Consider the following 27,306-nt stretch of genomic DNA (forward strand, 5'->3'; position numbering starts at 1 on the left):
AAAAGACATGAAGCCATACCATGTAATCTATAGGTTGTGTGCCAACTGACAGTGTTTTTTTTAATGTTGCAGACCAGTAAATGTCCAGTGCAGGCCTGTGGACACACACCACTTTTTTCAGATTCTCCCACTCAAGTTATTGAGGAGAATTTGGTATGTAAATATCTCAGTATATTATATCTGAAATATCTCACCTAAACTCTTTACCCATTGCTTAAATTTTACTGCCATGAATGTAGACTGTTAATGTATATTTTTTTCATCATGTTGTTTTAGGCATACTGGCGCAAGCTGGTGCTGTTCCCATCGGGTCCAGCACTTCTATCAAGCACGGTTAAATATTTTATGTTTGTAATTTGTCCCTTGTATTTATTGTTAGGGTACATGTGATGTATTATTTGAATTGTATTTGCACATTATCTTTGCTCTTTGCACTGTCTTGTGAGACCTTTCAAATTGTGTTTTCAGTTTTTGTAATTATAAACGTTTTTGAAAGGTATTATTATTTTACAAATTTATTGAGTAAAGTTTTCAAATAAAGTTTTAATATAAAAACACCTTCAAAAACGGTTATGATTAGAATACAAACACTAGAGACACAATCTGTTTTTAAAACACAATTTGAAAGGTCTCGTAAGAGACCATCAAAAATTGCCACGGCTGACTATTTTTCAAGTCATCCAGGCGGGGTATTGGGTAAAGTTTTCAACTAGCAATGATCGCGCCTCGGATTGACCTCATAAGCTACGATATTGCCTCTGCGCAAAGATAAAGAGTTCGGCCACGACCACAAATGCCTACGATCAGAGAGCAGACGATCCATGATGGTAGATGCCAACATACATACACAGAGATAGTTCAGGTGCTATTATGTCAATGACAGAAGTAAAAAAAAATAATTGACGACAAACATGTCAATATTTAAGTGATCAAAAAAACATGTCCAACCATTTCCCATTAAAAAGCTGTCAAGAAAATTAGATCAAATGAAATAGAAATAAAAGACGTTCACTTTTAAGGTCGGAACAAAAAAGGGGGCTGGATCAAATACGATATTTAGATGTTTTGAAAATGAGAGAATATTCATCTGAACACTGATCTTAAACGATTTGGAAAATCTGCTTGCAAATCAAACACTTTAATGACACCTGAAAATTATTATTAGAAATCGTATATTCAACAATTTACAAACAGAAACGCATACATGAACCCAGACAATTTGAAAAAACCCGTCCAGCCATACAGTAGGGAATAGAAGGGGCGTGGTCAAATAGCACAGCTCGATGTCTTTACATTCACGCAGTGTTTATGGCCAAACGATCCTTGAACGATCTACACAATCTGGTTGTAAAAAAGAAAAGAAAAACAAAAGCGGTATCGTAAAATTATCCATTGCAACACATTTGTTAAATAATAATAATAATAATGATATTTTATAATAATTTTGAACTTATGTATATTGTTATAGTGTGTGTCTTGTGCTGTATTATTCTTATCTTTGTATAAAAACAGAAAAAAAGACAATATTTCTAACAGTAGGTACTGAGGAGCCATATTATGCATATAATTAAATAATCAAAGTCAACTAACTGCACAAGAGTTAGAACTCGACTCATTTTGACAGCAGGAAGGTTTCTGTAGACTAACAGTTGCCATTTCTAAAACTGAATTAAATTATATTAATTAATTTAATCCTTGTCTGAGGTGGGATTCGAAGCGAGGAGGTGTGGATGGGAGGGGGACTTGAATTGTTTGTGATTTTTTTTTTTTTGTAAAAAAAACTTTGTGCAGAGGCAATATCGTAGTTTATGAGGTCAATCCGAGGCGATACCGCTTTTGTTTGTCTTTTCTTTTTTACAACCAGATTTTGTAGATCGTTCAAAGATAGTTTGGCCATGAACACTGCGTGATTTTAAAGACATAGACCCATCCTTTTTGACCACGCCCCTTCCCTACTGTATGACAGGAAGGTTTTTTCTCACACTCTTGGTTCATGTATGCGTTTCTGTTTGTAAAATGTTGAATATACCCGTCTTCACAAATGTCGATTTCTAATAATAATTTGAGGATGTGATTAAAATGTTTGATTTGCAAGCAGATTTTCCAAATCGTTTAAGGTCAGTGTTCAGATGAATATTCTCCCATTTTCAAAACATCTAAATCTCGTATTTGATCCAGGCCCCTTTCTTGTTCCGACCTTGAAAATGAACGTCTTTTATTTCTATTTCATTTGATCTAACTTTCTTGACAGCTTTTAATGGGAAATTGTTGAACATGTTTTTTTGTTCACTTAAATATTGACATGTTTTTTGTCTATTTTTTTTTTTTACTTCTGTCATTGAAATTAGCACCTGAACTATCTCTGTCTATGTATGTGGGCATGTACCATCATGGATCGTCTGCTGTCTGAACGTAGGCATTTGTGGTCGTGGTCGAACTCTTTATCTTTACGCAGAGGCAATATCGTAGCTTATGAGGTCAATCCGAAGCGCGAGCTTTGCTAGTTGAAAACTTTACCCAATACCCCGCCTGGGTGACTTGAAGAATAGACAGCCGTGGCAATTTTTAATAGTCTCTTACGAGACCTTTCAAATTGTGTTTTAAAAACAGATTGTGTTTTTAGTTTTTGTAATTATAAACATTTTTGAAAGATATTATTTTACAAATTTATTGGGTAAAGTTTTCAAATAAAGTTTTAATATAAAAACACCTTCAAAAACGTTTATGATTAGAATGCAAAAACTAGAGACACAATCTGTTTTTAAAACACAATTTGAAAGGTTTCGTAAGAGACCATCAAAAATTGATGAACGAAATCTCCCGGCTATACAGTAGGGAAGGGGCGTGGTCAAATAGGATAGCTCGATGTCTTTAAATTCGTCTAGTATTCATGGCCAAACTATCCTTGAACGATCTACAAAATCTGGTTGTAAAAGAAAAGAAAAACAAAAGCGGTATCGTAAAATTATCGTTAGAAAACAAGTTTTGATGGCAGAGCAATTTAAAAACAATTTAGCTACTAAAATACATTAAATACTTTTAGATCTATTTCAACACATTCGTTAAATAATAACACTAAAAAAAACAACTTCCAAAAACACTTATAAATAGAAAGCAAAAACTAGAAACATAATCGTAAGAGACCCTCAAAAATTGCCACGGCTGACTAGTTTTCAAATCATCCAGGCGGGGTATTGGGTAAAGTTTTCAACCAGCAACGATCGCGCCTCGGATTGACCTCATAAGCTACGATATTGCCTCTGCGCAAAGATAAAGAATTCGGCCACGACCACAAATGCCTACGATCAGAGAGCAGACGATCCATGATGGTAGATGCCAACATACATACACAGAGATACACTATATTGCCAAAAGTATTCGCTCACCTGCCTTGACTCGCATATGAACTTAAGTGACATCCCATTCCTAATCCATAGGGTTCAATATGACGTCGGTCCACCCTTTGCAGTTATAACAGCTTCAACTCTTCTGGGAAGGCTGTCCACAAGGTTTAGGAGTGTGTTTATGGGAATTTTTGACCATTCTTCCAGAAGCGCATTTGTGAGGTCACACACTGATGTTGGACGAGAAGGCCTGGCTCTCAGTCTCCGCTCTAATTCATCCCAAAGGTGTTCTATCGGGTTGAGGTCAGGACTCTGTGCAGGCCAGTCAAGTTCCTCCACACCAGACTCTGTCATCCATGTCTTTATGGACCTTGCTTTGTGCACTGGTGCACAGTCACGTTGGAAGAGGAAGGGGCCAGCTCCAAACTGTTCCCACAAAGTTGGGAGTATGGAATTGTCCAAAATGTCTTGGTATGCTGAAGCATTCAGAGTTCCTTTCGCTGGAACTAAGGGGCCAAGCCCAGCTCCTGAAAAACAACCCCACACCCTAATCCCCCCTCCACCAAACTTTACACTTGACACAATGCAGTCAGACAAGTACCGTTCTCCTGGCAACCGCCAAACCCAGACTCGTCCATCCGATTGCCAGATGGAGACGCGCGATTCGTCACTTCAGAGAACGCGTCTCCACTGCTCTAGAGTCCAGTGGCGGCGTGCTTTACACTACTGCATCCGACGCTTTGCATTGCACTTGGTGATGTATGGCTTGGATGCAGCTGCTCGGCCATGGAAACCCATTCCATGAAGCTCTCTGCGCACTGTTCTTGAGCTAATCTGAAAGCCACATGAAGTTTGGAGGTCTGTAGCGATTGACTCTGCAGAAAGTTGGCAACCTCTTCGCACTATGCGCCTCAGCATCCGCTGACCCCGCTCCGTCAGTTTACGTGGCCTACCACTTCGTGGCTGAGTTGCTGTCGTTCCCAAACACTTCCACGTTCTTATAATACAGCTGACAGCTGGCTGTGGAATATTTAGGAGCGAGGAAATTTCACGACTGGATTTGTTGCACAGGTGGCATCCTATCACAGTTCCACGCTGGAATTCACTGAGCTCCTGAGAGCGACCCATTCTTTCACAAATGTTTATAAAAACAGTCTGCATGCCTAGGTGCTTGATTTTATACACCTGTGGCCATGGAAGTGATTGGAACACCTGATTCTGATTATTTGGATGGGTGAGCGAATACTTTTGGCAATATAGTGTAGCTCAGGTGCTATTATGTCAATGACAGAAGTAAAAAAAAAATTGACGACAAACATGTCAATATTTAAGTGATCAAAAAAAACATGTTCAACAATTTCCCATTAAAAAGCTGTCAAGAAAGTTAGATCAAATGAAATAGAAATAAAAGACGTTCACTTTTAAGGTCGGAACAAAAAAGGGGGCTGGATCAAATACGAGATTTAGATGTTTTGAAAATGAGAGAATATTCATCTGAACACTGATCTTAAACGGTTTTGAAAATCTGCTTGGAAATCAAACAACACATTAATCACATACTGAAATTATTATTAGAAATCGACATTTGTGAAGACAGGTATATTCAACAATTTACAAACAGAAACGCATACGAACCAAGACAGTGTGAGACAAAACCTTCCAGCGATACATTAGGGAAGGGGCGTGGTCAAATAGGATGGGTCGATGTCTTTAAATTCATCTACAAAATCTGGTTGTTAAAAAGAAAAGAAAAACAAAAGCGGTATCGTAAAATTATTGTAGATCTAAACGTATCTAATGTATTTCAGTTGCTAAATTGTTTTTAAATCGCACTCCCATCAAAACTTGTTTTCTAAGGATAATTTTACGATACCACTTTTGTTTTTCTTTTCTTTTTAACAACCAGATTTTGTAGATCGTTCAAGGATAGTTTGGCCATAAACACTATGTGAATTTCAAGACATCGAGCTATCCTATCCTAGTTGACCACGCCCCTTCCCTACTGTATAGTTGAAAGGTTTTTTCTCACACTGCCTTTGTTCATGTATGCGTTTCTGTTTGTAAACTGTTGAATATACCTACCATCACAAATGTCGATTTCTAATAATAATTTCAGGATGTGATTAATGTGGTGTTTGATTTGTAAGCAGATTTTCAAAATCACTTAAATTCAGGATTCAGAAGAATACTCTCTCAATTTCAAAACATTCTTATAATATTTTAATTATAAGAAATTAAAGACAGACTGTTTTTAAAACACAAATTTAGAAGTCTCGCAAGAGACCATCAAAAATTGCCACAGCTGACTATTTTTCAAGTCATCCAGGCGGGGTATTGGGTAAAGTTTTCAACTAGCAATGATCGCGCCTCGGATTGACCTCATACGCTACGATATTGCCTCTGCGCAAAGATAAAGAGTTCGGCCACGACCACAATTGCCTACGTTCAGATAGCAGACGATCCAAGATGGTACATGCCCACATACATACACAGAGATCGTTCAGGCGCTATTATTTCAATGACAGAAGTAGAAAAAAAAACAATAGACGAAATTAAGTGAAAACATAAAAACATGTTCAACAATTTCCCATTAAAAAGCTGTCACGAAAGTTCGATTAAATGAAATAGAAATAAAAGACGTTCACTTATAAGATCGGAACAAAAAAGGGGGCTGGATCAAATACGAGATTTAGATGTTTTGAAAATGAGAGAATATTCATCTGAACACTGATCTTAAACGATTTTGAAAATCTGCTTGCAAATTAAACACTTTAAACACATCCTCAAATTATTATTAGAAATCGACATTATTTTTATAATTTAATATAATTTATATCGACATTGTTATTATACATCATTGTGTACTGTTATTATACATCATAGTGTAATGTTATTATACATTATAGTGTACTGTTATTATACATTATAATGTACTGTTTTTATACATCATTGTGTACTGTAATTATACATTATAGTGTACTGTTTTTATACATCATTGTGTACTGTTATTATACAGTATAGTTTACTGTCATTTTAGTGTGCATTATTATGTATGATTTACAATCTAAGAGGGCTGGAAATTGTAAGGAATTGCATGTTGTTCGTTTTATTTTTTTTAATTATTGTATTTTATGATTTAATTATTATTCAGTTCAACATGCTGAATTTAACTTTAACAGATTTTCGACTACTGAAGCCTCACATATCTCGTAAGGCCATGGCAGCACAGGTGTGTTGCCCTCTGAAGCTGGCAACAGACCTGCTCCTCACCATAAGGTATGTGTAGAAAAGACATGAAGCCATACCATGTAATCTATAGGTTGTGTGCCAACTGACAGTGTTTTTTTTAATGTTGCAGACCAGTAAATGTCCAGTGCAGGCCTGTGGACACACACCACTTTTTTCAGATTCTCCCACTCAAGTTATTGAGGAGAATTTGGTATGTAAATATCTCAGTATATTATATCTGAAATATCTCACCTAAACTCTTTACCCATTGCTTAAATTTTACTGCCATGAATGTAGACTGTTAATGTATATTTTTTTCATCATGTTGTTTTAGGCATACTGGCGCAAGCTGGTGCTGTTCCCATCGGGTCCAGCACTTCTATCAAGCACGGTTAAATATTTTATGTTTGTAATTTGTCCCTTGTATTTATTGTTAGGGTACATGTGATGTATTATTTGAATTGTATTTGCACATTATCTTTGCTCTTTGCACTGTCTTGCGAGACCTTTCAAATTGTGTTTTCAGTTTTTGTAATTATAAACGTTTTTGAAAGGTATTATTATTTTACAAATTTATTGAGTAAAGTTTTCAAATAAAGTTTTAATATAAAAACACCTTCAAAAACGGTTATGATTAGAATACAAACACTAGAGACACAATCTGTTTTTAAAACACAATTTGAAAGGTCTCGTAAGAGACCATCAAAAATTGCCACGGCTGACTATTTTTCAAGTCATCCAGGCGGGGTATTGGGTAAAGTTTTCAACTAGCAATGATCGCGCCTCGGATTGACCTCATAAGCTACGATATTGACTCTGCGCAAAAATAAAGAGTTCGGCCACGACCACAAATGCCTACGATCAGAGAGCAGACGATCCATGATGGTAGATGCCAACATACATACACAGAGATAGTTCAGGTGCTATTATGTCAATGACAGAAGTAAAAAAAAATAATTGACGACAAACATGTCAATATTTAAGTGATCAAAAAAAAACATGTCCAACCATTTCCCATTAAAAAGCTGTCAAGAAAATTAGATCAAATGAAATAGAAATAAAAGACGTTCACTTTTAAGGTCGGAACAAAAAAGGGGGCTGGATCAAATACGAGATTTAGATGTTTTGAAAATGAGAGAATATTCATCTGAACACTGATCTTAAACGATTTGGAAAATCTGCTTGCAAATCAAACACTTTAATGACACCTGAAAATTATTATTAGAAATCGTATATTCAACAATTTACAAACAGAAACGCATACATGAACCCAGACAATTTGAAAAAACCCGTCCAGCCATACAGTAGGGAATAGAAGGGGCGTGGTCAAATAGCACAGCTCGATGTCTTTACATTCACGCAGTGTTTATGGCCAAACGATCCTTGAACGATCTACACAATCTGGTTGTAAAAAAGAAAAGAAAAACAAAAGCGGTATCGTAAAATTATCCATTGCAACACATTTGTTAAATAATAATAATAATAATGATATTTTATAATAATTTTGAACTTATGTATATTGTTATAGTGTGTGTCTTGTGCTGTATTATTCTTATCTTTGTATAAAAACAGAAAAAAAGACAATATTTCTAACAGTAGGTACTGAGGAGCCATATTATGCATATAATTAAATAATCAAAGTCAACTAACTGCACAAGAGTTAGAACTCGACTCATTTTGACAGCAGGAAGGTTTCTGTAGACTAACAGTTGCCATTTCTAAAACTGAATTAAATTATATTAATTAATTTAATCCTTGTCTGAGGTGGGATTCGAAGCGAGGAGGTGTGGATGGGAGGGGGACTTGAATTGTTTGTGATTTTTTTTTTTTTGTAAAAAAAACTTTGTGCAGAGGCAATATCGTAGTTTATGAGGTCAATCCGAGGCGATACCGCTTTTGTTTGTCTTTTCTTTTTTACAACCAGATTTTGTAGATCGTTCAAAGATAGTTTGGCCATGAACACTGCGTGATTTTAAAGACATAGACCCATCCTTTTTGACCACGCCCCTTCCCTACTGTATGACAGGAAGGTTTTTTCTCACACTCTTGGTTCATGTATGCGTTTCTGTTTGTAAAATGTTGAATATACCCGTCTTCACAAATGTCGATTTCTAATAATAATTTGAGGATGTGATTAAAATGTTTGATTTGCAAGCAGATTTTCCAAATCGTTTAAGGTCAGTGTTCAGATGAATATTCTCCCATTTTCAAAACATCTAAATCTCGTATTTGATCCAGGCCCCTTTCTTGTTCCGACCTTGAAAATGAACGTGTTTTATTTCTATTTCATTTGATCTAACTTTCTTGACAGCTTTTAATGGGAAATTGTTGAACATGTTTTTTTGTTCACTTAAATATTGACATGTTTTTTGTCTATTTTTTTTTTTTTTTACTTCTGTCATTGAAATTAGCACCTGAACTATCTCTGTCTATGTATGTGGGCATGTACCATCATGGATCGTCTGCTGTCTGAACGTAGGCATTTGTGGTCGTGGTCGAACTCTTTATCTTTGCGCAGAGGCAATATCGTAGCTTATGAGGTCAATCCGAAGCGCGAGCTTTGCTAGTTGAAAACTTTACCCAATACCCCGCCTGGGTGACTTGAAGAATAGACAGCCGTGGCAATTTTTAATAGTCTCTTACGAGACCTTTCAAATTGTGTTTTAAAAACAGATTGTGTTTTTAGTTTTTGTAATTATAAACATTTTTGAAAGATATTATTTTACAAATTTATTGGGTAAAGTTTTCAAATAAAGTTTTAATATAAAAACACCTTCAAAAACGTTTATGATTAGAATACAAAAACTAGAGACACAATCTGTTTTTAAAACACAATTTGAAAGGTTTCGTAAGAGACCATCAAAAATTGATGAACGAAATCTTCCAGCTATACAGTAGGGAAGGGGCGTGGTCAAATAGGATAGCTCGATGTCTTTAAATTCGTCTAGTATTCATGGCCAAACTATCCTTGAACGATCTACAAAATCTGGTTGTAAAAGAAAAGAAAAACAAAAGCGGTATCGTAAAATTATCGTTAGAAAACAAGTTTTGATGGCAGAGCGATTTAAAAACAATTTAGCTACTAAAATACATTAAATACTTTTAGATCTATTTCAACACATTCGTTAAATAATAACGCTAAAAAAAACAACTTCCAAAAACACTTATAAATAGAAAGCAAAAACTAGAAACATAATCTGTTATTAAAACAAAATTTGAAAGGTCTCGTAAGAGACCCTCAAAAATTGCCACGGCTGACTAGTTTTCAAGTCATCCAGGCGGGGTATTGGGTAAAGTTTTCAACCAGCAACGATCGCGCCTCGGATTGACCTCATAAGCTACGATATTGCCTCTGCGCAAAGATAAAGAATTCGGCCACGACCACAAATGCCTACGATCAGAGAGCAGACGATCCATGATGGTAGATGCCAACATACATACACAGAGATACACTATATTGCCAAAAGTATTCGCTCACCTGCCTTGACTCGCATATGAACTTAAGTGACATCCCATTCCTAATCCATAGGGTTCAATATGACGTCGGTCCACCCTTTGCAGTTATAACAGCTTCAACTGTTCTGGGAAGGCTGTCCACAAGGTTTAGGAGTGTGTTTATGGGAATTTTTGACCATTCTTCCAGAAGCGCATTTGTGAGGTCACACACTGATGTTGGACGAGAAGGCCTGGCTCTCAGTCTCCGCTCTAATTCATCCCAAAGGTGTTCTATCGGGTTGAGGTCAGGACTCTGTGCAGGCCAGTCAAGTTCCTCCACACCAGACTCTGTCATCCATGTCTTTATGGACCTTGCTTTGTGCACTGGTGCACAGTCACGTTGGAAGAGGAAGGGGCCAGCTCCAAACTGTTCCCACAAAGTTGGGAGTATGGAATTGTCCAAAATGTCTTGGTATGCTGAAGCATTCAGAGTTCCTTTCGCTGGAACTAAGGGGCCAAGCCCAGCTCCTGAAAAACAACCCCACACCCTAATCCCCCCTCCACCAAACTTTACACTTGACACAATGCAGTCAGACAAGTACCGTTCTCCTGGCAACCGCCAAACCCAGACTCGTCCATCCGATTGCCAGATGGAGACGCGCGATTCGTCACTTCAGAGAACGCGTCTCCACTGCTCTAGAGTCCAGTGGCGGCGTGCTTTACACTACTGCATCCGACGCTTTGCATTGCACTTGGTGATGTATGGCTTGGATGCAGCTGCTCGGCCATGGAAACCCATTCCATGAAGCTCTCTGCGCACTGTTCTTGAGCTAATCTGAAAGCCACATGAAGTTTGGAGGTCTGTAGCGATTGACTCTGCAGAAAGTTGGCAACCTCTTCGCACTATGCGCCTCAGCATCCGCTGACCCCGCTCCGTCAGTTTACGTGGCCTACCACTTCGTGGCTGAGTTGCTGTCGTTCCCAAACACTTCCACGTTCTTATAATACAGCTGACAGCTGGCTGTGGAATATTTAGGAGCGAGGAAATTTCACGACTGGATTTGTTGCACAGGTGGCATCCTATCACAGTTCCACGCTGGAATTCACTGAGCTCCTGAGAGCGACCCATTCTTTCACAAATGTTTATAAAAACAGTCTGCATGCCTAGGTGCTTGATTTTATACACCTGTGGCCATGGAAGTGATTGGAACACCTGATTCTGATTATTTGGATGGGTGAGCGAATACTTTTGGCAATATAGTGTAGCTCAGGTGCTATTATGTCAATGACAGAAGTAAAAAAAAAATTGACGACAAACATGTCAATATTTAAGTGATCAAAAAAAACATGTTCAACAATTTCCCATTAAAAAGCTGTCAAGAAAGTTAGATCAAATGAAATAGAAATAAAAGACGTTCACTTTTAAGGTCGGAACAAAAAAGGGGGCTGGATCAAATACGAGATTCAGAAGTAAAAAAAAAAACAATAGACGAAATACATGTGAACATTTAAGTGAACAAATAAAAACATGTTCAACAATTTCCCATTAAAAGCTGTCAAGAAATTTAGATCAAATCAAAGAGAAATAAAAGACGTTCACTTATAAGATCGGAACAAAAAAGGGGGCTGGATCAAATACGAGATTTAGATGTTTTGAAAATGAGAGAATATTCATCTGAACACTGATCTTAAACGGTTTTGAAAATCTGCTTGGAAATCAAACAACACATTAATCACATACTGAAATTATTATTAGAAATCGACATTTGTGAAGACAGGTATATTCAACAATTTACAAACAGAAACGCATACGAACCAAGACAGTGTGAGACAAAACCTTCCAGCGATACATTAGGGAAGGGGCGTGGTCAAATAGGATGGGTCGATGTCTTTAAATTCATCTACAAAATCTGGTTGTTAAAAAGAAAAGAAAAACAAAAGCGGTATCGTAAAATTATTGTAGATCTAAACGTATCTAATGTATTTCAGTTGCTAAATTGTTATTAAATCGCACTCCCATCAAAACTTGTTTTCTAAGGATAATTTTACGATACCACTTTTGTTTTTCTTTTCTTTTTAACAACCAGATTTTGTAGATCGTTCAAGGATAGTTTGGCCATAAACACTATGTGAATTTCAAGACATCGAGCTATCCTATCCTAGTTGACCACGCCCCTTCCCTACTGTATAGTTGAAAGGTTTTTTCTCACACTGCCTTTGTTCATGTATGCGTTTCTGTTTGTAAACTGTTGAATATACCTACCATCACAAATGTCGATTTCTAATAATAATTTCAGGATGTGATTAATGTGGTGTTTGATTTGTAAGCAGATTTTCAAAATCACTTAAATTCAGGATTCAGAAGAATACTCTCTCAATTTCAAAACATTCTTATAATATTTTAATTATAAGAAATTAAAGACAGACTGTTTTTAAAACACAAATTTAGAAGTCTCGCAAGAGACCATCAAAAATTGCCACAGCTGACTATTTTTCAAGTCATCCAGGCGGGGTATTGGGTAAAGTTTTCAACTAGCAATGATCGCGCCTCGGATTGACCTCATAAGCTACGATATTGCCTCTGCGCAAAGATAAAGAGTTCGGCCACGACCACAATTGCCTACGTTCAGATAGCAGACGATCCAAGATGGTACATGCCCACATACATACACAGAGATCGTTCAGGCGCTATTATTTCAATGACAGAAGTAGAAAAAAAAACAATAGACGAAATTAAGTGAAAAAATAAAAACATGTTCAACAATTTCCCATTAAAAAGCTGTCACGAAAGTTCGATTAAATGAAATAGAAATAAAAGACGTTCACTTATAAGATCGGAACAAAAAAGGGGGCTGGATCAAATACGAGATTTAGATGTTTTGAAAATGAGAGAATATTCATCTGAACACTGATCTTAAACGATTTTGAAAATCTGCTTGCAAATTAAACACTTTAATCACATCCTCAAATTATTATTAGAAATCGACATTATTTTTATAATTTAATATAATTTATATCGACATTGTTATTATACATCATTGTGTACTGTTATTATACATCATTGTGTACTGTTATTATACATCATAATGTACTGTTTTTATACATTATTGTGTACTGTAATTATACATTATAGTGTACTGTTATTATACATTATAATGTACTGTTTTTATACATCATTGTGTACTGTTATTATACAGTATAGTTTACTGTCATTTTAGTGTGCATTATTATGTATGATTTACAATCTAAGAGGGCTGGAAATTGTAAGGAATTGCATGTTGTTCGTTTTATTTTTTTTAATTATTGTATTTTATGATTTAATTATTATTCAGTTCAACATGCTGAATTTAACTTTAACAGATTTTCGACTACTGAAGCCTCACAAATCTCGTAAGGCCATGGCAGCACAGGTGTGTTGCCCTCTGAAGCTGGCAACAGACCTGCTCCTCACCATAAGGTATGTGTAGAAAAGACATGAAGCCATACCATGTAATCTATAGGTTGTGTGCCAACTGACAGTGTTTTTTTTAATGTTGCAGACCAGTAAATGTCCAGTGCAGGCCTGTGGACACACACCACTTTTTTCAGATTCTCCCACTCAAGTTATTGAGGAGAATTTGGTATGTAAATATCTCAGTATATTATATCTGAAATATCTCACCTAAACTCTTTACCCATTGCTTAAATTTTACTGCCATGAATGTAGACTGTTAATGTATATTTTTTTCATCATGTTGTTTTAGGCATACTGGCGCAAGCTTGTGCTGTTCCCATCGGGTCCAGCACTTCTATCAAGCACGGTTAAATATTTTATGTTTGTAATTTGTCCCTTGTATTTATTGTTAGGGTACATGTGATGTATTATTTGAATTGTATTTGCACATTATCTTTGCTCTTTGCACTGTCTTGCGAGACCTTTCAAATTGTGTTTTCAGTTTTTGTAATTATAAACGTTTTTGAAAGGTATTATTATTTTACAAATTTATTGAGTAAAGTTTTCAAATAAAGTTTTAATATAAAAACACCTTCAAAAACGGTTATGATTAGAATACAAACACTAGAGACACAATCTGTTTTTAAAACACAATTTGAAAGGTCTCGTAAGAGACCATCAAAAATTGCCACGGCTGACTATTTTTCAAGTCATCCAGGCGGGGTATTGGGTAAAGTTTTCAACTAGCAATGATCGCGCCTCGGATTGACCTCATAAGCTACGATATTGCCTCTGCGCAAAGATAAAGCGTTCGGCCACGACCACAAATGCCTACGATCAGAGAGCAGACGATCCATGATGGTAGATGCCAACATACATACACAGAGATAGTTCAGGTGCTATTATGTCAATGACAGAAGTAAAAAAAAATAATTGACGACAAACATGTCAATATTTAAGTGATCAAAAAAAAAACATGTCCAACCATTTCCCATTAAAAAGCTGTCAAGAAAATTAGATCAAATGAAATAGAAATAAAAGACGTTCACTTTTAAGGTCGGAACAAAAAAGGGGGCTGGATCAAATACGAGATTTAGATGTTTTGAAAATGAGAGAATATTCATCTGAACACTGATCTTAAACGATTTGGAAAATCTGCTTGCAAATCAAACACTTTAATGACACCTGAAAATTATTATTAGAAATCGTATATTCAACAATTTACAAACAGAAACGCATACATGAACCCAGACAATTTGAAAAAACCCGTCCAGCCATACAGTAGGGAATAGAAGGGGCGTGGTCAAATAGCACAGCTCGATGTCTTTACATTCACGCAGTGTTTATGGCCAAACGATCCTTGAACGATCTACACAATCTGGTTGTAAAAAAGAAAAGAAAAACAAAAGCGGTATCGTAAAATTATCCATTGCAACACATTTGTTAAATAATAATAATAATAATAATGATATTTTATAATAATTTTGAACTTATGTATATTGTTATAGTGTGTGTCTTGTGCTGTATTATTCTTATCTTTGTATAAAAACAGAAAAAAAGACAATATTTCTAACAGTAGGTACTGAGGAGCCATATTATGCATATAATTAAATAATCAAAGTCAACTAACTGCACAAGAGTTAGAACTCGACTCATTTTGACAGCAGGAAGGTTTCTGTAGACTAACAGTTGCCATTTCTAAAACTGAATTAAATTATATTAATTAATTTAATCCTTGTCTGAGGTGGGATTCGAAGCGAGGAGGTGTGGATGGGAGGGGGACTTGAATTGTTTGTGATTTTTTTTTTTTTGTAAAAAAAACTTTGTGCAGAGGCAATATCGTAGTTTATGAGGTCAATCCGAGGCGATACCGCTTTTGTTTGTCTTTTCTTTTTTACAACCAGATTTTGTAGATCGTTCAAAGATAGTTTGGCCATGAACACTGCGTGATTTTAAAGACATAGACCCATCCTTTTTGACCACGCCCCTTCCCTACTGTATGACAGGAAGGTTTTTTCTCACACTCTTGGTTCATGTATGCGTTTCTGTTTGTAAAATGTTGAATATACCCGTCTTCACAAATGTCGATTTCTAATAATAATTTGAGGATGTGATTAAAATGTTTGATTTGCAAGCAGATTTTCCAAATCGTTTAAGGTCAGTGTTCAGATGAATATTCTCCCATTTTCAAAACATCTAAATCTCGTATTTGATCCAGGCCCCTTTCTTGTTCCGACCTTGAAAATGAACGTCTTTTATTTCTATTTCATTTGATCTAACTTTCTTGACAGCTTTTAATGGGAAATTGTTGAACATGTTTTTTTGTTCACTTAAATATTGACATGTTTTTTGTCTATTTTTTTTTTTTACTTCTGTCATTGAAATTAGCACCTGAACTATCTCTGTCTATGTATGTGGGCATGTACCATCATGGATCGTCTGCTGTCTGAACGTAGGCATTTGTGGTCGTGGTCGAACTCTTTATCTTTACGCAGAGGCAATATCGTAGCTTATGAGGTCAATCCGAAGCGCGAGCTTTGCTAGTTGAAAACTTTACCCAATACCCCGCCTGGGTGACTTGAAGAATAGACAGCCGTGGCAATTTTTAATAGTCTCTTACGAGACCTTTCAAATTGTGTTTTAAAAACAGATTGTGTTTTTAGTTTTTGTAATTATAAACATTTTTGAAAGATATTATTTTACAAATTTATTGGGTAAAGTTTTCAAATAAAGTTAATATAAAGTTAATATAAAAACACCTTCAAAAACGTTTATGATTAGAATGCAAAAACTAGAAACACAATCTGTTTTTAAAACACAATTTGAAAGGTTTCGTAAGAGACCATCAAAAATTGATGAACGAAATCTTCCAGCTATACAGTAGGGAAGGGGCGTGGTCAAATAGGATAGCTCGATGTCTTTAAATTCGTCTAGTATTCATGGCCAAACTATCCTTGAACGATCTACAAAATCTGGTTGTAAAAGAAAAGAAAAACAAAAGCGGTATCGTAAAATTATCGTTAGAAAACAAGTTTTGATGGCAGAGCAATTTAAAAACAATTTAGCTACTAAAATACATTAAATACTTTTAGATCTATTTCAACACATTCGTTAAATAATAACACTAAAAAAAACAACTTCCAAAAACACTTATAAATAGAAAGCAAAAACTAGAAACATAATCTGTTATTAAAACAAAATTTGAAAGGTCTCGTAAGAGACCCTCAAAAATTGCCACGGCTGACTAGTTTTCAAGTCATCCAGGCGGGGTATTGGGTAAAGTTTTCAACCAGCAACGATCGCGCCTCGGATTGACCTCATAAGCTACGATATTGCCTCTGCGCAAAGATAAAGAATTCGGCCACGACCACAAATGCCTACGATCAGAGAGCAGACGATCCATGATGGTAGATGCCAACATACATACACAGAGATACACTATATTGCCAAAAGTATTCGCTCACCTGCCTTGACTCGCATATGAACTTAAGTGACATCCCATTCCTAATCCATAGGGTTCAATATGACGTCGGTCCACCCTTTGCAGTTATAACAGCTTCAACTCTTCTGGGAAGGCTGTCCACAAGGTTTAGGAGTGTGTTTATGGGAATTTTTGACCATTCTTCCAGAAGCGCATTTGTGAGGTCACACACTGATGTTGGACGAGAAGGCCTGGCTCTCAGTCTCCGCTCTAATTCATCCCAAAGGTGTTCTATCGGGTTGAGGTCAGGACTCTGTGCAGGCCAGTCAAGTTCCTCCACACCAGACTCTGTCATCCATGTCTTTATGGACCTTGCTTTGTGCACTGGTGCACAGTCACGTTGGAAGAGGAAGGGGCCAGCTCCAAACTGTTCCCACAAAGTTGGGAGTATGGAATTGTCCAAAATGTCTTGGTATGCTGAAGATGCCAGATGGAGACGCGCGATTCGTCACTTCAGAGAACGCGTCTCCACTGCTCTAGAGTCCAGTGGCGGCGTGCTTTACACTACTGCATCCGACGCTTTGCATTGCACTTGGTGATGTATGGCTTGGATGCAGCTGCTCGGCCATGGAAACCCATTCCATGACGCTCTCTGCGCACTGTTCTTGAGCTAATCTGAAAGCCACATGAAGTTTGGAGGTCTGTAGCGATTGACTCTGCAGAAAGTTGGCAACCTCTTCGCACTATGCGCCTCAGCATCCGCTGACCCCGCTCCGTCAGTTTACGTGGCCTACCACTTCGTGGCTGAGTTGCTGTCGTTCCCAAACACTTCCACGTTCTTATAATACAGCTGACAGCTGGCTGTGGAATATTTAGGAGCGAGGAAATTTCACGACTGGATTTGTTGCACAGGTGGCATCCTATCACAGTTCCACGCTGGAATTCACTGAGCTCCTGAGAGCGACCCATTCTTTCACAAATGTTTATAAAAACAGTCTGCATGCCTAGGTGCTTGATTTTATACACCTGTGGCCATGGAAGTGATTGGAACACCTGATTCTGATTATTTGGATGGGTGAGCGAATACTTTTGGCAATATAGTGTAGCTCAGGTGCTATTATGTCAATGACAGAAGTAAAAAAAAAAATTGACGACAAACATGTCAATATTTAAGTGATCAAAAAAAACATGTTCAACAATTTCCCATTAAAAAGCTGTCAAGAAAGTTAGATCAAATGAAATAGAAATAAAAGACGTTCACTTTTAAGGTCGGAACAAAAAAGGGGGCTGGATCAAATACGAGATTCAGAAGTAAAAAAAAAAAACAATAGACGAAATACATGTGAACATTTAAGTGAACAAATAAAAACATGTTCAACAATTTCCCATTAAAAGCTGTCAAGAAATTTAGATCAAATCAAAGAGAAATAAAAGACGTTCACTTATAAGATCGGAACAAAAAAGGGGGCTGGATCAAATACGAGATTTAGATGTTTTGAAAATGAGAGAATATTCATCTGAACACTGATCTTAAACGGTTTTGAAAATCTGCTTGGAAATCAAACACCACATTAATCACATACTGAAATTATTATTAGAAATCGACATTTGTGAAGACAGGTATATTCAACAATTTACAAACAGAAACGCATACGAACCAAGACAGTGTGAGACAAAACCTTCCAGCGATACATTAGGGAAGGGGCGTGGTCAAATAGGATGGGTCGATGTCTTTAAATTCATCTACAAAATCTGGTTGTTAAAAAGAAAAGAAAAACAAAAGCGGTATCGTAAAATTATTGTAGATCTAAACGTATCTAATGTATTTCAGTTGCTAAATTGTTTTTAAATCGCACTCCCATCAAAACTTGTTTTCTAAGGATAATTTTACGATACCACTTTTGTTTTTCTTTTCTTTTTAACAACCAGATTTTGTAGATCGTTCAAGGATAGTTTGGCCATAAACACTATGTGAATTTCAAGACATCGAGCTATCCTATCCTAGTTGACCACGCCCCTTCCCTACTGTATAGTTGAAAGGTTTTTTCTCACACTGCCTTTGTTCATGTATGCGTTTCTGTTTGTAAACTGTTGAATATACCTACCATCACAAATGTCGATTTCTAATAATAATTTCAGGATGTGATTAATGTGGTGTTTGATTTGTAAGCAGATTTTCAAAATCACTTAAATTCAGGATTCAGAAGAATACTCTCTCAATTTCAAAACATTCTTATAATATTTTAATTATAAGAAATTAAAGACAGACTGTTTTTAAAACACAAATTTAGAAGTCTCGCAAGAGACCATCAAAAATTGCCACAGCTGACTATTTTTCAAGTCATCCAGGCGGGGTATTGGGTAAAGTTTTCAACTAGCAATGATCGCGCCTCGGATTGACCTCATACGCTACGATATTGCCTCTGCGCAAAGATAAAGAGTTCGGCCACGACCACAATTGCCTACGTTCAGATAGCAGACGATCCAAGATGGTACATGCCCACATACATACACAGAGATCGTTCAGGCGCTATTATTTCAATGACAGAAGTAGAAAAAAAAACAATAGACGAAATTAAGTGAAAAAATAAAAACATGTTCAACAATTTCCCATTAAAAAGCTGTCACGAAAGTTCGATTAAATGAAATAGAAATAAAAGACGTTCACTTATAAGATCGGAACAAAAAAGGGGGCTGGATCAAATACGAGATTTAGATGTTTTGAAAATGAGAGAATATTCATCTGAACACTGATCTTAAACGATTTTGAAAATCTGCTTGCAAATTAAACACTTTAAACACATCCTCAAATTATTATTAGAAATCGACATTATTTTTATAATTTAATATAATTTATATCGACATTGTTATTATACATCATTGTGTACTGTTATTATACATCATAGTGTAATGTTATTATACATTATAGTGTACTGTTATTATACATTATAATGTACTGTTTTTATACATCATTGTGTACTGTTATTATACAGTATAGTTTACTGTCATTTTAGTGTGCATTATTATGTATGATTTACAATCTAAGAGGGCTGGAAATTGTAAGGAATTGCATGTTGTTCGTTTTATTTTTTTTAATTATTGTATTTTATGATTTAATTATTATTCAGTTCAACATGCTGAATTTAACTAACAGATTTTCGACTACTGAAGCCTCACAAATCTCGTAAGGCCATGGCAGCACAGGTGTGTTGCCCTCTGAAGCTGGCAACAGACCTGCTCCTCACCATAAGGTATGTGTAGAAAAGACATGAAGCCATACCATGTAATCTATAGGTTGTGTGCCAACTGACAGTGTTTTTTTTAATGTTGCAGACCAGTAAATGTCCAGTGCAGGCCTGTGGACACACACCACTTTTTTCAGATTCTCCCACTCAAGTTATTGAGGAGAATTTGGTATGTAAATATCTCAGTATATTATATCTGAAATATCTCACCTAAACTCTTTACCCATTGCTTAAATTTTACTGCCATGAATGTAGACTGTTAATGTATATTTTTTTCATCATGTTGTTTTAGGCATACTGGCGCAAGCTTGTGCTGTTCCCATCGGGTCCAGCACTTCTATCAAGCACGGTTAAATATTTTATGTTTGTAATTTGTCCCTTGTATTTATTGTTAGGGTACATGTGATGTATTATTTGAATTGTATTTGCACATTATCTTTGCTCTTTGCACTGTCTTGCGAGACCTTTCAAATTGTGTTTTCAGTTTTTGTAATTATAAACGTTTTTGAAAGGTATTATTATTTTACAAATTTATTGAGTAAAGTTTTCAAATAAAGTTTTAATATAAAAACACCTTCAAAAACGGTTATGATTAGAATACAAACACTAGAGACACAATCTGTTTTTAAAACACAATTTGAAAGGTCTCGTAAGAGACCATCAAAAATTGCCACGGCTGACTATTTTTCAAGTCATCCAGGCGGGGTATTGGGTAAAGTTTTCAACTAGCAATGATCGCGCCTCGGATTGACCTCATAAGCTACGATATTGCCTCTGCGCAAAGATAAAGCGTTCGGCCACGACCACAAATGCCTACGATCAGAGAGCAGACGATCCATGATGGTAGATGCCAACATACATACACAGAGATAGTTCAGGTGCTATTATGTCAATGACAGAAGTAAAAAAAAATAATTGACGACAAACATGTCAATATTTAAGTGATCAAAAAAAAAACATGTCCAACCATTTCCCATTAAAAAGCTGTCAAGAAAATTAGATCAAATGAAATAGAAATAAAAGACGTTCACTTTTAAGGTCGGAACAAAAAAGGGGGCTGGATCAAATACGAGATTTAGATGTTTTGAAAATGAGAGAATATTCATCTGAACACTGATCTTAAACGATTTGGAAAATCTGCTTGCAAATCAAACACTTTAATGACACCTGAAAATTATTATTAGAAATCGTATATTCAACAATTTACAAACAGAAACGCATACATGAACCCAGACAATTTGAAAAAACCCGTCCAGCCATACAGTAGGGAATAGAAGGGGCGTGGTCAAATAGCACAGCTCGATGTCTTTACATTCACGCAGTGTTTATGGCCAAACGATCCTTGAACGATCTACACAATCTGGTTGTAAAAAAGAAAAGAAAAACAAAAGCGGTATCGTAAAATTATCCATTGCAACACATTTGTTAAATAATAATAATAATAATAATGATATTTTATAATAATTTTGAACTTATGTATATTGTTATAGTGTGTGTCTTGTGCTGTATTATTCTTATCTTTGTATAAAAACAGAAAAAAAGACAATATTTCTAACAGTAGGTACTGAGGAGCCATATTATGCATATAATTAAATAATCAAAGTCAACTAACTGCACAAGAGTTAGAACTCGACTCATTTTGACAGCAGGAAGGTTTCTGTAGACTAACAGTTGCCATTTCTAAAACTGAATTAAATTATATTAATTAATTTAATCCTTGTCTGAGGTGGGATTCGAAGCGAGGAGGTGTGGATGGGAGGGGGACTTGAATTGTTTGTGATTTTTTTTTTTTTGTAAAAAAAACTTTGTGCAGAGGCAATATCGTAGTTTATGAGGTCAATCCGAGGCGATACCGCTTTTGTTTGTCTTTTCTTTTTTACAACCAGATTTTGTAGATCGTTCAAAGATAGTTTGGCCATGAACACTGCGTGATTTTAAAGACATAGACCCATCCTTTTTGACCACGCCCCTTCCCTACTGTATGACAGGAAGGTTTTTTCTCACACTCTTGGTTCATGTATGCGTTTCTGTTTGTAAAATGTTGAATATACCCGTCTTCACAAATGTCGATTTCTAATAATAATTTGAGGATGTGATTAAAATGTTTGATTTGCAAGCAGATTTTCCAAATCGTTTAAGGTCAGTGTTCAGATGAATATTCTCCCATTTTCAAAACATCTAAATCTCGTATTTGATCCAGGCCCCTTTCTTGTTCCGACCTTGAAAATGAACGTCTTTTATTTCTATTTCATTTGATCTAACTTTCTTGACAGCTTTTAATGGGAAATTGTTGAACATGTTTTTTTGTTCACTTAAATATTGACATGTTTTTTGTCTATTTTTTTTTTTTACTTCTGTCATTGAAATTAGCACCTGAACTATCTCTGTCTATGTATGTGGGCATGTACCATCATGGATCGTCTGCTGTCTGAACGTAGGCATTTGTGGTCGTGGTCGAACTCTTTATCTTTACGCAGAGGCAATATCGTAGCTTATGAGGTCAATCCGAAGCGCGAGCTTTGCTAGTTGAAAACTTTACCCAATACCCCGCCTGGGTGACTTGAAGAATAGACAGCCGTGGCAATTTTTAATAGTCTCTTACGAGACCTTTCAAATTGTGTTTTAAAAACAGATTGTGTTTTTAGTTTTTGTAATTATAAACATTTTTGAAAGATATTATTTTACAAATTTATTGGGTAAAGTTTTCAAATAAAGTTAATATAAAGTTAATATAAAAACACCTTCAAAAACGTTTATGATTAGAATGCAAAAACTAGAGACACAATCTGTTTTTAAAACACAATTTGAAAGGTTTCGTAAGAGACCATCAAAAATTGATGAACGAAATCTTCCAGCTATACAGTAGGGAAGGGGCGTGGTCAAATAGGATAGCTCGATGTCTTTAAATTCGTCTAGTATTCATGGCCAAACTATCCTTGAACGATCTACAAAATCTGGTTGTAAAAGAAAAGAAAAACAAAAGCGGTATCGTAAAATTATCGTTAGAAAACAAGTTTTGATGGCAGAGCAATTTAAAAACAATTTAGCTACTAAAATACATTAAATACTTTTAGATCTATTTCAACACATTCGTTAAATAATAACACTAAAAAAAAACAACTTCCAAAAACACTTATAAATAGAAAGCAAAAACTAGAAACATAATCTGTTATTAAAACAAAATTTGAAAGGTCTCGTAAGAGACCCTCAAAAATTGCCACGGCTGACTAGTTTTCAAGTCATCCAGGCGGGGTATTGGGTAAAGTTTTCAACCAGCAACGATCGCGCCTCGGATTGACCTCATAAGCTACGATATTGCCTCTGCGCAAAGATAAAGAATTCGGCCACGACCACAAATGCCTACGATCAGAGAGCAGACGATCCATGATGGTAGATGCCAACATACATACACAGAGATACACTATATTGCCAAAAGTATTCGCTCACCTGCCTTGACTCGCATATGAACTTAAGTGACATCCCATTCCTAATCCATAGGGTTCAATATGACGTCGGTCCACCCTTTGCAGTTATAACAGCTTCAACTCTTCTGGGAAGGCTGTCCACAAGGTTTAGGAGTGTGTTTATGGGAATTTTTGACCATTCTTCCAGAAGCGCATTTGTGAGGTCACACACTGATGTTGGACGAGAAGGCCTGGCTCTCAGTCTCCGCTCTAATTCATCCCAAAGGTGTTCTATCGGGTTGAGGTCAGGACTCTGTGCAGGCCAGTCAAGTTCCTCCACACCAGACTCTGTCATCCATGTCTTTATGGACCTTGCTTTGTGCACTGGTGCACAGTCACGTTGGAAGAGGAAGGGGCCAGCTCCAAACTGTTCCCACAAAGTTGGGAGTATGGAATTGTCCAAAATGTCTTGGTATGCTGAAGATGCCAGATGGAGACGCGCGATTCGTCACTTCAGAGAACGCGTCTCCACTGCTCTAGAGTCCAGTGGCGGCGTGCTTTACACTACTGCATCCGACGCTTTGCATTGCACTTGGTGATGTATGGCTTGGATGCAGCTGCTCGGCCATGGAAACCCATTCCATGAAGCTCTCTGCGCACTGTTCTTGAGCTAATCTGAAAGCCACATGAAGTTTGGAGGTCTGTAGCGATTGACTCTGCAGAAAGTTGGCAACCTCTTCGCACTATGCGCCTCAGCATCCGCTGACCCCGCTCCGTCAGTTTACGTGGCCTACCACTTCGTGGCTGAGTTGCTGTCGTTCCCAAACACTTCCACGTTCTTATAATACAGCTGACAGCTGGCTGTGGAATATTTAGGAGCGAGGAAATTTCACGACTGGATTTGTTGCACAGGTGGCATCCTATCACAGTTCCACGCTGGAATTCACTGAGCTCCTGAGAGCGACCCATTCTTTCACAAATGTTTATAAAAACAGTCTGCATGCCTAGGTGCTTGATTTTATACACCTGTGGCCATGGAAGTGATTGGAACACCTGATTCTGATTATTTGGATGGGTGAGCGAATACTTTTGGCAATATAGTGTAGCTCAGGTGCTATTATGTCAATGACAGAAGTAAAAAAAAAAATTGACGACAAACATGTCAATATTTAAGTGATCAAAAAAAACATGTTCAACAATTTCCCATTAAAAAGCTGTCAAGAAAGTTAGATCAAATGAAATAGAAATAAAAGACGTTCACTTTTAAGGTCGGAACAAAAAAGGGGGCTGGATCAAATACGAGATTCAGAAGTAAAAAAAAAAACAATAGACGAAATACATGTGAACATTTAAGTGAACAAATAAAAACATGTTCAACAATTTCCCATTAAAAGCTGTCAAGAAATTTAGATCAAATCAAAGAGAAATAAAAGACGTTCACTTATAAGATCGGAACAAAAAAGGGGGCTGGATCAAATACGAGATTTAGATGTTTTGAAAATGAGAGAATATTCATCTGAACACTGATCTTAAACGGTTTTGAAAATCTGCTTGGAAATCAAACAACACATTAATCACATACTGAAATTATTATTAGAAATCGACATTTGTGAAGACAGGTATATTCAACAATTTACAAACAGAAACGCATACGAACCAAGACAGTGTGAGACAAAACCTTCCAGCGATACATTAGGGAAGGGGCGTGGTCAAATAGGATGGGTCGATGTCTTTAAATTCATCTACAAAATCTGGTTGTTAAAAAGAAAAGAAAAACAAAAGCGGTATCGTAAAATTATTGTAGATCTAAACGTATCTAATGTATTTCAGTTGCTAAATTGTTTTTAAATCGCACTCCCATCAAAACTTGTTTTCTAAGGATAATTTTACGATACCACTTTTGTTTTTCTTTTCTTTTTAACAACCAGATTTTGTAGATCGTTCAAGGATAGTTTGGCCATAAACACTATGTGAATTTCAAGACATCGAGCTATCCTATCCTAGTTGACCACGCCCCTTCCCTACTGTATAGTTGAAAGGTTTTTTCTCACACTGCCTTTGTTCATGTATGCGTTTCTGTTTGTAAACTGTTGAATATACCTACCATCACAAATGTCGATTTCTAATAATAATTTCAGGATGTGATTAATGTGGTGTTTGATTTGTAAGCAGATTTTCAAAATCACTTAAATTCAGGATTCAGAAGAATACTCTCTCAATTTCAAAACATTCTTATAATATTTTAATTATAAGAAATTAAAGACAGACTGTTTTTAAAACACAAATTTAGAAGTCTCGCAAGAGACCATCAAAAATTGCCACAGCTGACTATTTTTCAAGTCATCCAGGCGGGGTATTGGGTAAAGTTTTCAACTAGCAATGATCGCGCCTCGGATTGACCTCATACGCTACGATATTGCCTCTGCGCAAAGATAAAGAGTTCGGCCACGACCACAATTGCCTACGTTCAGATAGCAGACGATCCAAGATGGTACATGCCCACATACATACACAGAGATCGTTCAGGCGCTATTATTTCAATGACAGAAGTAGAAAAAAAAACAATAGACGAAATTAAGTGAAAAAATAAAAACATGTTCAACAATTTCCCATTAAAAAGCTGTCACGAAAGTTCGATTAAATGAAATAGAAATAAAAGACGTTCACTTATAAGATCGGAACAAAAAAGGGGGCTGGATCAAATACGAGATTTAGATGTTTTGAAAATGAGAGAATATTCATCTGAACACTGATCTTAAACGATTTTGAAAATCTGCTTGCAAATTAAACACTTTAAACACATCCTCAAATTATTATTAGAAATCGACATTATTTTTATAATTTAATATAATTTATATCGACATTGTTATTATACATCATTGTGTACTGTTGTTATACATCATTGTGTACTGTTATTATACATTATAGTGTACTGTTATTATACATTATAATGTACTGTTTTTATACATCATTGTGTACTGTTATTATACAGTATAGTTTACTGTCATTTTAGTGTGCATTATTATGTATGATTTACAATCTAAGAGGGCTGGAAATTGTAAGGAATTGCATGTTGTTCGTTTTATTTTTTTTAATTATTGTATTTTATGATTTAATTATTATTCAGTTCAACATGCTGAATTTAACTTTAACAGATTTTCGACTACTGAAGCCTCACATATCTCGTAAGGCCATGGCAGCACAGGTGTGTTGCCCTCTGAAGCTGGCAACAGACCTGCTCCTCACCATAAGGTATGTGTAGAAAAGACATGAAGCCATACCATGTAATCTATAGGTTGTGTGCCAACTGACAGTGTTTTTTTTAATGTTGCAGACCAGTAAATGTCCAGTGCAGGCCTGTGGACACACACCACTTTTTTCAGATTCTCCCACTCAAGTTATTGAGGAGAATTTGGTATGTAAATATCTCAGTATATTATATCTGAAATATCTCACCTAAACTCTTTACCCATTGCTTAAATTTTACTGCAATGAATGTAGACTGTTAATGTATATTTTTTTCATCATGTTGTTTTAGGCATACTGGCGCAAGCTGGTGCTGTTCCCATCGGGTCCAGCACTTCTATCAAGCACGGTTAAATATTTTATGTTTGTAATTTGTCCCTTGTATTTATTGTTAGGGTACATGTGATGTATTATTTGAATTGTATTTGCACATTATCTTTGCTCTTTGCACTGTCTTGTGAGACCTTTCAAATTGTGTTTTCAGTTTTTGTAATTATAAACGTTTTTGAAAGGTATTATTATTTTACAAATTTATTGAGTAAAGTTTTCA

The 27,306-nt window shown here is 36.2% G+C and overlaps 16 non-coding genes across 16 annotated transcripts; 4 read left to right on the forward strand and 12 right to left on the reverse strand.

Moving 5' to 3' along the window:
* Positions 1-629: 629 nt before the first annotated feature.
* On the reverse strand, positions 630-770 carry LOC131365370 (U4 spliceosomal RNA). The gene has a single exon (XR_009206664.1). It is a non-coding gene; the product is annotated as a U4 spliceosomal RNA (small nuclear RNA).
* Positions 771-2,443: 1,673 nt separating this feature from the next.
* LOC131365291 (U4 spliceosomal RNA) lies at positions 2,444-2,584 on the forward strand. The gene has a single exon (XR_009206598.1). It is a non-coding gene; the product is annotated as a U4 spliceosomal RNA (small nuclear RNA).
* Positions 2,585-3,131: 547 nt separating this feature from the next.
* On the reverse strand, positions 3,132-3,272 carry LOC131365296 (U4 spliceosomal RNA). The gene has a single exon (XR_009206603.1). It is a non-coding gene; the product is annotated as a U4 spliceosomal RNA (small nuclear RNA).
* A 2,343-nt stretch (positions 3,273-5,615) lies between these two features.
* Positions 5,616-5,756, reverse strand: LOC131365281 (U4 spliceosomal RNA). Its single transcript, XR_009206588.1, has one exon. It is a non-coding gene; the product is annotated as a U4 spliceosomal RNA (small nuclear RNA).
* A 1,503-nt stretch (positions 5,757-7,259) lies between these two features.
* LOC131365279 (U4 spliceosomal RNA) lies at positions 7,260-7,400 on the reverse strand. The gene has a single exon (XR_009206586.1). It is a non-coding gene; the product is annotated as a U4 spliceosomal RNA (small nuclear RNA).
* Positions 7,401-9,078: 1,678 nt separating this feature from the next.
* On the forward strand, positions 9,079-9,219 carry LOC131365289 (U4 spliceosomal RNA). The gene has a single exon (XR_009206596.1). It is a non-coding gene; the product is annotated as a U4 spliceosomal RNA (small nuclear RNA).
* A 576-nt stretch (positions 9,220-9,795) lies between these two features.
* Positions 9,796-9,936, reverse strand: LOC131365389 (U4 spliceosomal RNA). The gene has a single exon (XR_009206683.1). It is a non-coding gene; the product is annotated as a U4 spliceosomal RNA (small nuclear RNA).
* A 2,523-nt stretch (positions 9,937-12,459) lies between these two features.
* LOC131365383 (U4 spliceosomal RNA) lies at positions 12,460-12,600 on the reverse strand. Its single transcript, XR_009206677.1, has one exon. It is a non-coding gene; the product is annotated as a U4 spliceosomal RNA (small nuclear RNA).
* A 1,503-nt stretch (positions 12,601-14,103) lies between these two features.
* Positions 14,104-14,244, reverse strand: LOC131365371 (U4 spliceosomal RNA). The gene has a single exon (XR_009206665.1). It is a non-coding gene; the product is annotated as a U4 spliceosomal RNA (small nuclear RNA).
* Positions 14,245-15,923: 1,679 nt separating this feature from the next.
* On the forward strand, positions 15,924-16,064 carry LOC131365292 (U4 spliceosomal RNA). Its single transcript, XR_009206599.1, has one exon. It is a non-coding gene; the product is annotated as a U4 spliceosomal RNA (small nuclear RNA).
* Positions 16,065-16,649: 585 nt separating this feature from the next.
* On the reverse strand, positions 16,650-16,790 carry LOC131365390 (U4 spliceosomal RNA). The gene has a single exon (XR_009206684.1). It is a non-coding gene; the product is annotated as a U4 spliceosomal RNA (small nuclear RNA).
* Positions 16,791-19,155: 2,365 nt separating this feature from the next.
* On the reverse strand, positions 19,156-19,296 carry LOC131365282 (U4 spliceosomal RNA). The gene has a single exon (XR_009206589.1). It is a non-coding gene; the product is annotated as a U4 spliceosomal RNA (small nuclear RNA).
* A 1,455-nt stretch (positions 19,297-20,751) lies between these two features.
* On the reverse strand, positions 20,752-20,892 carry LOC131365372 (U4 spliceosomal RNA). The gene has a single exon (XR_009206666.1). It is a non-coding gene; the product is annotated as a U4 spliceosomal RNA (small nuclear RNA).
* Positions 20,893-22,571: 1,679 nt separating this feature from the next.
* Positions 22,572-22,712, forward strand: LOC131365293 (U4 spliceosomal RNA). The gene has a single exon (XR_009206600.1). It is a non-coding gene; the product is annotated as a U4 spliceosomal RNA (small nuclear RNA).
* A 586-nt stretch (positions 22,713-23,298) lies between these two features.
* On the reverse strand, positions 23,299-23,439 carry LOC131365392 (U4 spliceosomal RNA). Its single transcript, XR_009206686.1, has one exon. It is a non-coding gene; the product is annotated as a U4 spliceosomal RNA (small nuclear RNA).
* Positions 23,440-25,803: 2,364 nt separating this feature from the next.
* On the reverse strand, positions 25,804-25,944 carry LOC131365283 (U4 spliceosomal RNA). Its single transcript, XR_009206590.1, has one exon. It is a non-coding gene; the product is annotated as a U4 spliceosomal RNA (small nuclear RNA).
* Positions 25,945-27,306: the final 1,362 nt, after the last annotated feature.

The sequence above is a fragment of the Hemibagrus wyckioides genome, linkage group LG14, assembly GCF_019097595.1.
Source record: "Hemibagrus wyckioides isolate EC202008001 linkage group LG14, SWU_Hwy_1.0, whole genome shotgun sequence".
Classification (NCBI taxonomy): Eukaryota; Metazoa; Chordata; class Actinopteri; order Siluriformes; family Bagridae; genus Hemibagrus; species Hemibagrus wyckioides.